This window comes from Papio anubis, chromosome X (assembly GCF_008728515.1).
Source record: "Papio anubis isolate 15944 chromosome X, Panubis1.0, whole genome shotgun sequence".
NCBI classification, from domain to species: domain Eukaryota; kingdom Metazoa; phylum Chordata; class Mammalia; order Primates; family Cercopithecidae; genus Papio; species Papio anubis.
In genome coordinates, this window is record NC_044996.1 from 91,347,566 (window position 1) to 91,358,881 (window position 11,316).

Below are 11,316 nucleotides of genomic sequence, written 5' to 3' on the forward strand. Positions count from 1 at the left end.
GAACTGAACAATGAGATCACTTGGACTCGGGAAGGGGAACATCACACACTGGGGCCTATCACGCGGAGGGAGGAGGGGGGAGGGATTGCATTGGGATTTATACGTGATGTGAATGACGAGTTGATGGGTGCTGACGAGTTGATGGGTGCAGCACGCCAACATGGCACAGGTATACATATGTAACAAATCTGCACATTATCCACATGTACCCTAGAACTTAAAGTATAATAAAAAAAATAAAATGAAATGAAAAAAAGAAGGCATACTTGCTCTGCGTATAGCTAAAAGGAGAAATATGGAGAGGCTGACTCTTGCTTGTGGTGGGGTAGCCCTGGATTATTTTGACAACCTAAGTCCTGGCTGCTTGGGACATGCAGGACTTGTATATAAGTGTACATTGGAAGAAGAGAAGTTCACCTTTATTGAGAAATGTAACCACCCTCGTTCTGTCACTTTATTGATCAAAGGAGCAAATAAGCACACACTCACTCAGATCAAAGATGCAGTGAGGGTTGGCTTGAGGGCTGTCAAAAATGCTATTGATGATGGCTGTGTGGTTCCAGGTGCTGGTGCTGTGGAAGTGGCTATGGCAGAAGCCCTGATTAAATGTAAGCCCAGTGTAAATGGCAGGGCACAGCTTGGAGTCCAAGCATTTGCTGATGCGTTGCTCATTATTCCCAAGGTTCTTGCTCTGAACTCTGGTTTTGACCTTCAGGAAACATTAGCTAAAATTCAAGCTGAACATTCAGAATCAGGTGAGCTTGTGGGTGTGGACCTGAACACAGGTAAGCCAATAGTAGCAGCAGAAGTACGCGTATGGGATAACTATTTTGTAAAGAAGCAGCTTCTTCACTCCTGCACTGTGATCGCCACCAACATTCTCTTGGTTGATGAGATCATGAGAGCTGGAATGTCTTCTCTGAAAGGTTGAATTGAAGCTTCCTCTGTATCTGAGTCTTGACGACTCTGCAAAGTGATCCTGAAGAATACAGCTGTGGAATTTTTGTCCAAGCTTCAAATGGATTTTTCCCATATGAAAAAGGAGGGAACGCTGGCATCTGTTGAAATTTGGAAGTTCTGAAATTACAGTATTTTTTAAAATTGCACTGAAGCGTATACACATAAAGCAGGTCTTTTACCCAGTGAACAGGATGTTTTGCTTTAGCAGCAGTGACATAAATTCCTTGTTAGATAAGATACATCCATCCATCTGTCTATCTATCTATCTATCTATCTATCTATCTATCTATCTATCTATCTAATGCTATCTCAATGAATGCAGAAAAGACTTTTCATAAAATTCATCATACCTCCAATGTTAAAAATCCTCTAAAAACTAGGCCCCATGGAACATACCTCAAAATAATAAGAACCATCATTGAAAAATTAACAGCCAACGTTATCCTAAATTGACTAAAGCTTGAAGTGTTCCCCTAGAGAACTGGAAAAACACAAGGGTGCCCACCCTCATCACTCCTATTCAACATAGTGCTAGGAAGTCCTAGCCAGAGCAATCAGGCAAGAATAAGAAAAAAAGGAACCCAAATAAAAGAAAGGAAGTCATTATATTTATCTTTACAGATTATATAGTCTTATATATAGAAAGTCCTAAACACTGTGCCAAAAGACTCCTAGAATTGATAAACTCCTTCATTAGAGTTTCAGGATACAAAATCAATGCACAAAAATCAGTAGCACTTTTATACACCAATAACGTTCATGCTGACAGTCAAATGAAGAATGTAATATATTTATGATAGCCACAAAGAGAATAAAATACCTAGGAATATAGCTAACCAGGGAGGTGAAAGTTTTTGAGTTTGAGAATTATACAACTTTGCTAAAATAAATCAGAGATGACAAAAAAGTAAAACATTCTATGCCCATGAATTTGAAGAATTAATATTGTTAAAATGGTCATACTTCCCAAAGCCGTTTACAGATTCCTTGCTATCCCCATCAAATTATCAATGTGATTTATTGCAGAATTAGAAGAATCTATTCTAAAATTCATATGGAACCAAGAAAAGTCCAAATAGCCAAAGCAATTTTAAGCAAAGAGAACAAAGCTGGAGGCATCACATTATTCAACTTCAAATTACACTATAAGGCTGCAGTAACCAAGCACTATCATATTGTTACAAAACCAGACACCTAGACCACTGGAACAGGATAGAGAACCCAGAAATAAAGCTTCAAATCTACAAATAACCTGTTCTTCCACAAAGTTGACAATAACAAGTAATGGGGAATGAGGTGCCTATCAATAAATGGTGTTTAGATAACTGGCTAGTCATGTGCAAAATACATTTCACCATATTAAAACTTAACTCAAGATTGATTAAAGACATATGTAAGATTAAACTTATAAACATCCTAGAAGAAAATCTAGAAAACAACATCTGGACATCATCCTTTGGAAGGAATTTATAACTAAGTACCCAAAAGCAATTGCAACAAAAAGAAAATTTGACAAGTAGGATATAATTAAGTGAAAGAGCTTTTGCACAGAAAAAGAAACCATCAACAGAGTAAATAGAAAACTTCTAGAATGAGAGAAAATATTTGCAAACTCTATATCTGACAAAGGTCTAATATACAGTTCTGGGATACATATGCAGAACATGCAGGTTTGTTACATAGGTATACACGTGCCCTGGTGGTTTGCTGCACCCATCAACCCATCATCTACATTAGGTATTTCTCCTAATCCTATCCCTCCCCTAGCCTCCCACCCACCAACAGGCCCCAGTGTGTGATGTTCCTCTCCCTGTGTCCATGTGTTCTCATTGTTCAATTCCCACTTATGAGTGAGAACATGCAGTGTTTAGTTTTCTGTTTTTGTGTTATTTTGCTGAGAATGATGGTTTCCAGCTTCATCCATGTCCCTGCAAAGGACATGAACTCATCTTTTTTTGTGGCTGCATAGTATTCCCTGGTGTATATGTGCCACATTTTCTTTATCCCCTGTTCTTAAAATAAAATTTGAAAAAAAAAATCAAACTCTAGGGTCAAGAACAAAGAAAGGACCATAAAATCAGTAAGATGAAGCAAATAACTTATGAAGAGCTCTGATAGTCTGGAAGCAAACTTCTCAAAGGAAACCTTACAGACAAGGGGAGAGTGGGATTCTATCTTCAAAATAATGAAGGAAAAAAAAGCTTTGAACTTAGAATATTGTGCCTACCAGAGTTTCCTTCAAACATGAAAAAAATAATGAGTTTTCCAGACAAACAAAGATGAGGGATTTCATAACCACTAGAACAATCGTATAAGAAACACTAAAGGGAATTGTGCAATCTGAGAGAAAAGGACGCATTTTATCCAATGGCTGCAAAATACACAACCTTCTCATCGTTTCATGGAACATTCTCCAAGACAGAACACATATTGGGCTACAAAGGAAGTCTTAGAATTTTTTTTTAAAAAAATAAATATAATAACAAGTAACTTCTTTTACCTCAATTAAATAATACTGGCAATTGATAACAAGCAGAATTTTGGAGACTAAGCAAATACATGAAAATTAAATAGCATGCTGTGGAGCAAACAATAAGTAAATAAAGAAATTAAGGAAAAAATCTTAATTTCTTGACAGAAAAATAAAATGGAAACATATCAAAACCTATGGGATACATTAGTAGTTGTACTAAGAGGAAAGTTTATAGCAATAAATGCATACATCAAAAAAGTAGAAAGACTTTATAAACAAACACATTCTGCACCTTTGAGAACTAGAAAAGCAACAACATGCCAAACCTTAAATTAATAGAAAGGAAGAAATAAGTTATTATGAACAACTATATGCCAGTAATTTTGAAAAACTAAAAAAAAAAATTATTTACATATATAACCTAACATGAGTGAGCCATGGAAAAATAAAAAATCTTAGCAAATTAATTATGAGTAATGAGACAGAAGCAGTAACCTGATGGTTTCACTGCTGAATTCTATCAAATATTTAAGAAAGAACTAATTATAATACTACCCAAATTATCCAAAAAATTATGGAGAAGGGAGGGAGAGACTGGATAAAGAAAATGTGGTACATATACACCATGGAATACTATGTAGCCATAAAAAGGAACAAGATCATGTCCTTTGCAGGAACATGGATGAAGCTGGAAGCCATCATCCTCAACAAACTAACACAGGGACAGAAAACCAAGCACTGCATGTTCTTACTCATAAGTGGGAGTTGGACAATGAGAACACACGGACACAGGGAGGGGAACAACACACACCGGGGCTACTCGGTGGGTGGGGGTGAGGAGAGAAAGAGCATTAGGAAAAATAGCTAATGCAAGTGGGTCTCAAAACCTAGAAGACAGGTTGATAGGTGCAGCAAACCACCATGGCACACCTATACCTATGTAACAAACCTATACATTCTGCACTTGTATCCTGGAACTTAAAATAAAATTAAGAAAATTTAAAAACAAGAAAACAATTTTTAGAAATGGTTTATGAATTATCTGATAAAGAATTCAAAATAGCCATCTTAAAAATGCTCAGTAACTAAAAGAGAAAACAGACAAAATGAGAATATCAACAAAGAGAGAGAACCTATTTTAAAAAACTAAGTTCTGAGGCTGAAGAATAGAATAACGGAATTGCAAAATTTGGTAGAGGGGTACAAAAGCAGACTAGATCAAGCAGAACAAATAATTAGCAAACCTGAAAATAGGTCATTTAAAATTTTCATCTCAGAGTGGCAAAAAAGAAACAAATGAAAGAAAGTGAAGTGAGTCTAAGAGACTCATGTGACACCATCAACTGGACAAATGTATGCATATGAAACACCCATAAAAGAGTGAAAGGGAAGAGGAATTATTTGAAGAAAGAAGGCCAAAAACTTCTCAATTTTGAGGAAAGTTACATAAAAATGGGAAAAGCTAAAAAATTAAACTCCAACTAAGATAAACCCAAGCAGACTCATACCAAGACAAATTATAATCAAATAGTCAAAAATCACAGATAAAGAGAGAATCTTATAGGTAGCAGGAGAAAAGCTACTCACTGTGCAGAAAGAAGTTTCCATAAGACTATCACCATATTTCCCAGCAGAAACCTTACAGTACAGAAGGGACTGGAATGATATATTCAAAGGGCAGAGAAAAAAAAAAAAAACCTGAGAAATAAGAACACTAGGTTCAGCAAAACAGTTCTTCAAAACTGAAGAAAAAATTAAGACTTTCCAAGACAAACATAAACTGAGGTTTTTCATTCCCTTTACACCTGTCATCAAGAATTGCCAAAGGGAGTCCTTCAAGTTGAAATCAAAAGACACTTGTTAGCAACATAAAACCATAAATAACCAACAAAGATCTCAGGCAGACATAAATATGCAGACAGATATTAACTCCTGTGATACTATAATATTGGTGTATAAATCACTTCTAATTCTGGCATGAAATGAAAGGACAAAAACATGAAAATAACTATGAATCTATGATACTAGATACACAATATAATTTTGACATCAATAACATAAAGAGGGGCATATATGTACAAGAATAACGTTTTCATATGTGGTTGAAGTTAATTTGTTGCCAGCTAAAATATATATTATTTCGGTCAGGTATGGTGGTCAGCCCCAAATAATGTACAAAACATGTTTTCCAATAAAATTAGAAATCAACAGCAGAAGGGAAACTGGTAAATCCATGAAGACTGGAAATTTAAAAATATTCTCAAACAGCCAACAGGTGAAAGAAGAAATCAGAATGAAAATTAGAAAATACCTTAAGACGAATTAAATTACAACATACCTAAACATATGGGATGCAGCAAAAGCTATATAAACAGGTTGGTATGTAGCAGTAAGCATTTACATTAAAGAAGAAGGAGGATTCCTTGGGAGTAAAATCGTGGTTACCAGAGGCTAGTAAGGGTAGTGAAGTATGGGAGGGAGGATTGTTAGTGGGTACAAATACATAGTTAGATAGAATAAATATGATCTAGTGTATGATAGCACAACAGTGTGACTACAGTCAGTCAACAATAATTTGTTGAACTTTTAAACATAACTGAAAGAGTATAATTGGGTTGTTTGTAACACAAGAGGAGGATAAATCCTTTAGGTAATGAAAATTCCATTTACCCTGATGTGATTACTGTGCATTTTATACCTGTATCAACATATCTCAGGGGAGGGGGACACCCCAGATGGACGAATAGGAATAGCTCCAGCCTCCAGCTCCCAGCGTGAACAACATAGAAGATGGGTGATTTCTGCATTTTCAACTGATATACCAGGTTCATCTCACTGGGGCATGTAGGACAGTCTGTGCTGGTCAGTGGGTGCAACCCAACCAGGGAGAGCTGAAACACTGCGAAGCATCACCTCACCTGGGAAGCACAAGGGGGAAGGGAATTCCTTTTCCTAGCCAAGGGAAACTAAGACACACAACACCTGAAAAATCGGGTAACCTCCAACCCAATACTGCACTTTACCAAGGGTCTTAGCAAACGGCACACCAGGAGATTAAATCCCACGCCTGGCCCAGAGGGTCCCAGGCCCATGGAGCCTCCATTATTGCTAGCCCAGGAGTCTGAGATCTAAGTGCAAGGTGGCAGTGAGGCTGGGGGAGGGGCTCCCACCATCCCTGAGGCTTAAGTAGGTAAACAAAGTCACCTGGAAGCTCAAACTGTGTGGTGCCCACAGCAGCTCAAGGAGACCTGCCTGCCTCTGTAGACTCCACTTCTGAGGACACGGCATAGCTAACCAAAAAGCAGCAGAAACCTCTGCAGATGTAAATGTCCCTGCCTGACAGCTTTGAAGAGAGCAGTGGTTCTCCCAGCATGGAGGATGAGATCTGAGAACCGACAGACTGCCTGCTCAAGTGGGTCCCTGGCCCCTGGGTAGCCTAACTGGGAAACATACCCCACTAGGTGCAGACCGACACCTCACACCTCACATGGCTGGGTACACCTCTGAGATGAAGCTTCCAGAGCAAGAATCAGACAGCAACACTAGCTGTTCAGCAATATTTTATCTTCAGCAGCCTCTGCTGCTGATACCCAGGCAAACAAGGTCTGAAGTGGACCTCAAAAAAACTCCACAGACCTGCAGTTGAGGGTCCTGATGGTTAGAAGGAAAACTAACAGAAAGGACACCCACACCAAAACCCCATCAGTACATCACCATCAGCAAAGACCAAAGGCAGATAAAACCACAAAGACGGGGGAAAAGCAGGGCAGAAAAGCTGGAAATTCAAAAAATCAGAGCACATCTCCCCCTGCAAAGGAATTCAGCTCATTGCAGGCAATGGAACAAAGCTGGACAGAGAATGACTTTGATGAGATGTGAGAAGAAGGCTTTAGTGGATCAAACTTCTCAGAGCTAAAGGAGGAACTACATACCCAGCACAAAGAAACTAAAAACCTTGAAGGAAGAATGGATAACTGGAATAACCAATGCAGAGAAGTCCATAAATGAACGGATAGAGATGAAAACCATGACACGAGAACTATGTGACAAATGCACAAGCTTCAGTAACCAACTCGATCAACTGGAAGAAAGAGTATCAGTGATTGAAGATCAAATGAATAAAATGAAGCGCCAAGAGAACTTTAGAGAAAAAAGAGTAAAAAGAAATGAACAAAGCCTCCAAGAAATATGGGATTATGTGAAAAGATCAAATCTACGTCTGATTGGGGTGCCTGAAAGTGATGGGGAGAATGGAACACAGTTGGAAAACACTCTGCAGGATATTATCCAGGAGAACTTCCCCAACCTAGCAAGGCAGGCCAACATTAAAATTCAGGAAATACAGAGAATGCCACAAAGATACTCCTCCAGAAGAGCAACTCCAAGACACATAATTGTCAGATTCACCAAAGTTGAAATGAAGGAGAAAAGACAAGGGCAGCCAGAGGGAAAGGTCGGGTTACACACAAAGGGAAGACCATCAGACTAACAGCAGATCTCTCGGCAGAAATCTACAAGCCAGAAGAGAGTGGAGGCCAATATTCAACATTCTTAAATAAAAGAATTTTCAACCCAGAATTTCATATCCAGCCAAACTAAGTTTCATAAGTGAAGAAGAAATAAAATTGTTTACAGACAAGCAAATGCTTAGAGATTTTGTCACCACCAGGCCTGCCCTACAAGAGATCCTGAAGGAAGCACTAAACATGGAAAGGAACAACCATTACTAGCCATTGCAAAAACATGCAAAAATGTAAAGACCATCGATGCTAGGAAGAAACTGCATCAACTAACAAGCAAAATAACCAGCTAATAACACAATGACAGGATCAAGTTCACACATAACAATATTAACCTTAAATGTAAATGGATGAAAAGGTCCAATTAAAAGACACAGACTGGCAAATTGGACAAAGAGTCAAGACCCATCAGTTTGCTGTATTCAGGAGACCCATCTCACATGCCGAGACACACATAGGATCAAAATAAAGGGATGGAGGAAGATCTGCCAAGCAAATGGAAAACAAAAAAAAGTCAGGGGTTGCAATCCTAGTCTCTGATAAAACAGACTTTAAACCAACAAAGATCAAAAGAGACAAAGAAGGCCATTACATAATGGTGAAGGGATCAATTCAACAAGAAGAGCTAACTATCCTAAATATATACCCAATACAGGAGCACCCAGATTCATATAGCAGGTCCTTAGAGACTTACAAAGAGACTTAGACTCCCATACAATAATAATGGGAGACTTTAACACCCCACTGTTAACATTATTTATCCAGATCATACGTAGACAGTTAACAAGGATATCCAGGAATTGAACTCCATATCTCTGCTATTGTGAATAATTCTGTATAAACATACAAGTGCAGGTATCTTTTATATAATTGCTTTCCCTTTGGGTAGATATCCAGTAGAGAGACTGCCAGATGAAACAGTAGTTCTATTATTACCCCTCTGATAAACCTCCATACTGTTTTTCACACAGACTACACTAGTTTATATTGGCACAATGTGTAAGATTTCCTTTTCTCCAAATCCTCGTGAACATATGTTACTTTTTGTATTTTAATAATGCCCATTCTGACTGGAGTAGGATAAAAATCTCACATTGGTTTTGACTTGCATTTCTCTGATAGCTAGTGATGTTGAGCTAGTTTTCATATACATATTGGCCATTTGTATGTCTTTTATTTGAAAAATGTCTGTTTATGTCCTCTGCCCAGTTGTAAATGAAATGTTTTATCATTGTTGAGTTTTTTGAGCTTGTTATATATTCTGAATGTAAGTCTTCAGTTTAATGAATAATTTGCAAATACTTTCTTCCATTCAATAGGTTGTTTCATCACTCTGTTGATTACATCTTTGCTGTGCAAAGGTTTTAAATTTAATTAAGTCACATTTGTCCATTTTTGTTTCTATTGACTGTGCTTTTGTGGTCTTAGTCATAAATTATTTGCCTAGATAGATGTCCAAAATATTTCCCCTTGGTTTTCTTTTAGTTTTTTGTTTTGTTTTGTTTTGTTTTTTATAATTTGGGGTCTTCTGTCTAGGTTTTTAATTAATCTTGAGTTGATTTTTGTATATGGTAAAATAAGGTAGTCCAGTTTCATTCTTTTGTATATGACTATCCAATTTTCCCAGCACCATTTATTGAAAAGTGATTCACTTCCACAATGTATATTATTGCTGCCTTTGTCAAAGATCACTTGGCTGTATTTATGTGGCTTTATTTCTGGGTTCTCTATTCTGTACCATTGACCTACACGTCTTTTTTTTTTTTTTTTTTTTTTGCTGTTTTGCTTACTATCACCTCATAATATTATTGAAGTGAGGTAATGAAACTATTCTAGCTTTTTTATTTTTGCTTAGGAACACTTTAGTTATTAGGGCTCTTTTTTGGTTCCTTATAAATTTTAATTTTTTATAATACTGTGAAAATGATGTTGGTATTTTGATAGGAATTGCACTGAATCTGTAGATTTCTTTGTGTGATATGGTCATTTTAATGATATTAATTCTTCTGATGTATGAGCATAGAATGTTCTTCCATTTATTTTTGAAATCTTCAATTGCTTTTATCTGTGTTTTGTAGTTTTCTTTGTAGTAATCTTTCTCCTCCTTGGCTAAATTTATAGACAGGTATTTTGTTTGTTTCTGTAACTATTATAAATGAGATTGCCTTTATGCTTTCTCAGATCATAATTAGTATATAGAAATTATACTGATTTTGTAAGTTGATTCTTGTATCTTGAAACTTTACTGAATTCATTTATCAAATTTAAATATTTTTGGTGAAGTTCTTAGGTTTTTCTACATGCAAGATTATATCTTTGGCAAACAGAGATTATTTAACGTCCTCTTTTTCTAATTAGATGCCTTTTATTTATTGCTGTTGCCTGGTTGTTCTAGTTATCACTTCCAGTACTACATTGAAAAGTAGCAAACATGGGTATTCTCATTTTGTTCCCATTGTTAGAGGAAGTGCTTTCAGCATTTCCACAGTTAGTACGATGTTACCTGGGGGTTTGTCATATGTGGCCTTTACTATTTTTAGGTATGTTGCTTCTGTGGCTAGTTTTTTGAATTTTTTACCATGAAGGCATGATAAGTTTTATCAATTGAAATGATAAACATTTCTTCTTTGACAATTGAAATGATAACAAGGTTTTTGTTCTCGAATCTGTTGATGTGATATATCACATTTACTTATTTGCCTATGTTGAACCATCTTTACATCCCTGCTATAGCACCCACTTAATCATAGTATGTGGTCTATTTGACATGCTGTTAGATTCAACTTTGCTAGTATTTTGTTGAAGATATTTGTGTCTAGGTATATTAAAAATATTGGCATTATAAATATATATATATATTTCCTTATTTTGTTTTGGTATCAGTGTGATCCTGACTTTGGTGACGTTGGCATTAATTCACTCCTTCTCAAGTTTTTGTAATAATTTCAGTATGATTGGTATAATTCTTTATTTATTTGGTAGAATTCGGCTGTGAATACATCCATTCTTGGCTTGTTTTTGTTTTGAGACTCTATAGCAGCTTCAGGCTCATCACTCATTAGTTGTCTTCTCAGATTTTCTATTTCTTCCTGATTCAATTTCAGTAGATTTTATGTTTCCAGGAATGTATCTGTTTCCTATAGGTTTTCTAGATTCTAAGCATACAGTTTTCATAATAGTCTCTGACAATTTTTTTTTAATATCTGTGGTATAAATTTTAATGTTTCCTTTGTCATTTCTGTGTTTATTTGGGTCTTCCTCCTTTTTTGTTAGCTTAGTTCACAGTTGATCAATTTTGTTTATCTGCCCAACTTCTAATCTCATTGATTCTTTGTATTATGTTTTTAGCTTCAACTTCATTTA

General features: G+C 36.5%; 1 pseudogene across 1 annotated transcript; it reads left to right on the forward strand.

The window, feature by feature from the left end:
* The first annotated feature begins 257 nt into the window (after nt 1-257).
* Nucleotides 258-1,191, forward strand: LOC101008414 (annotated as a pseudogene). Its single transcript, XR_004180763.1, has one exon. The product of XR_004180763.1 is annotated as a T-complex protein 1 subunit zeta pseudogene (transcript).
* The last annotated feature ends 10,125 nt before the right edge of the window (nt 1,192-11,316 follow it).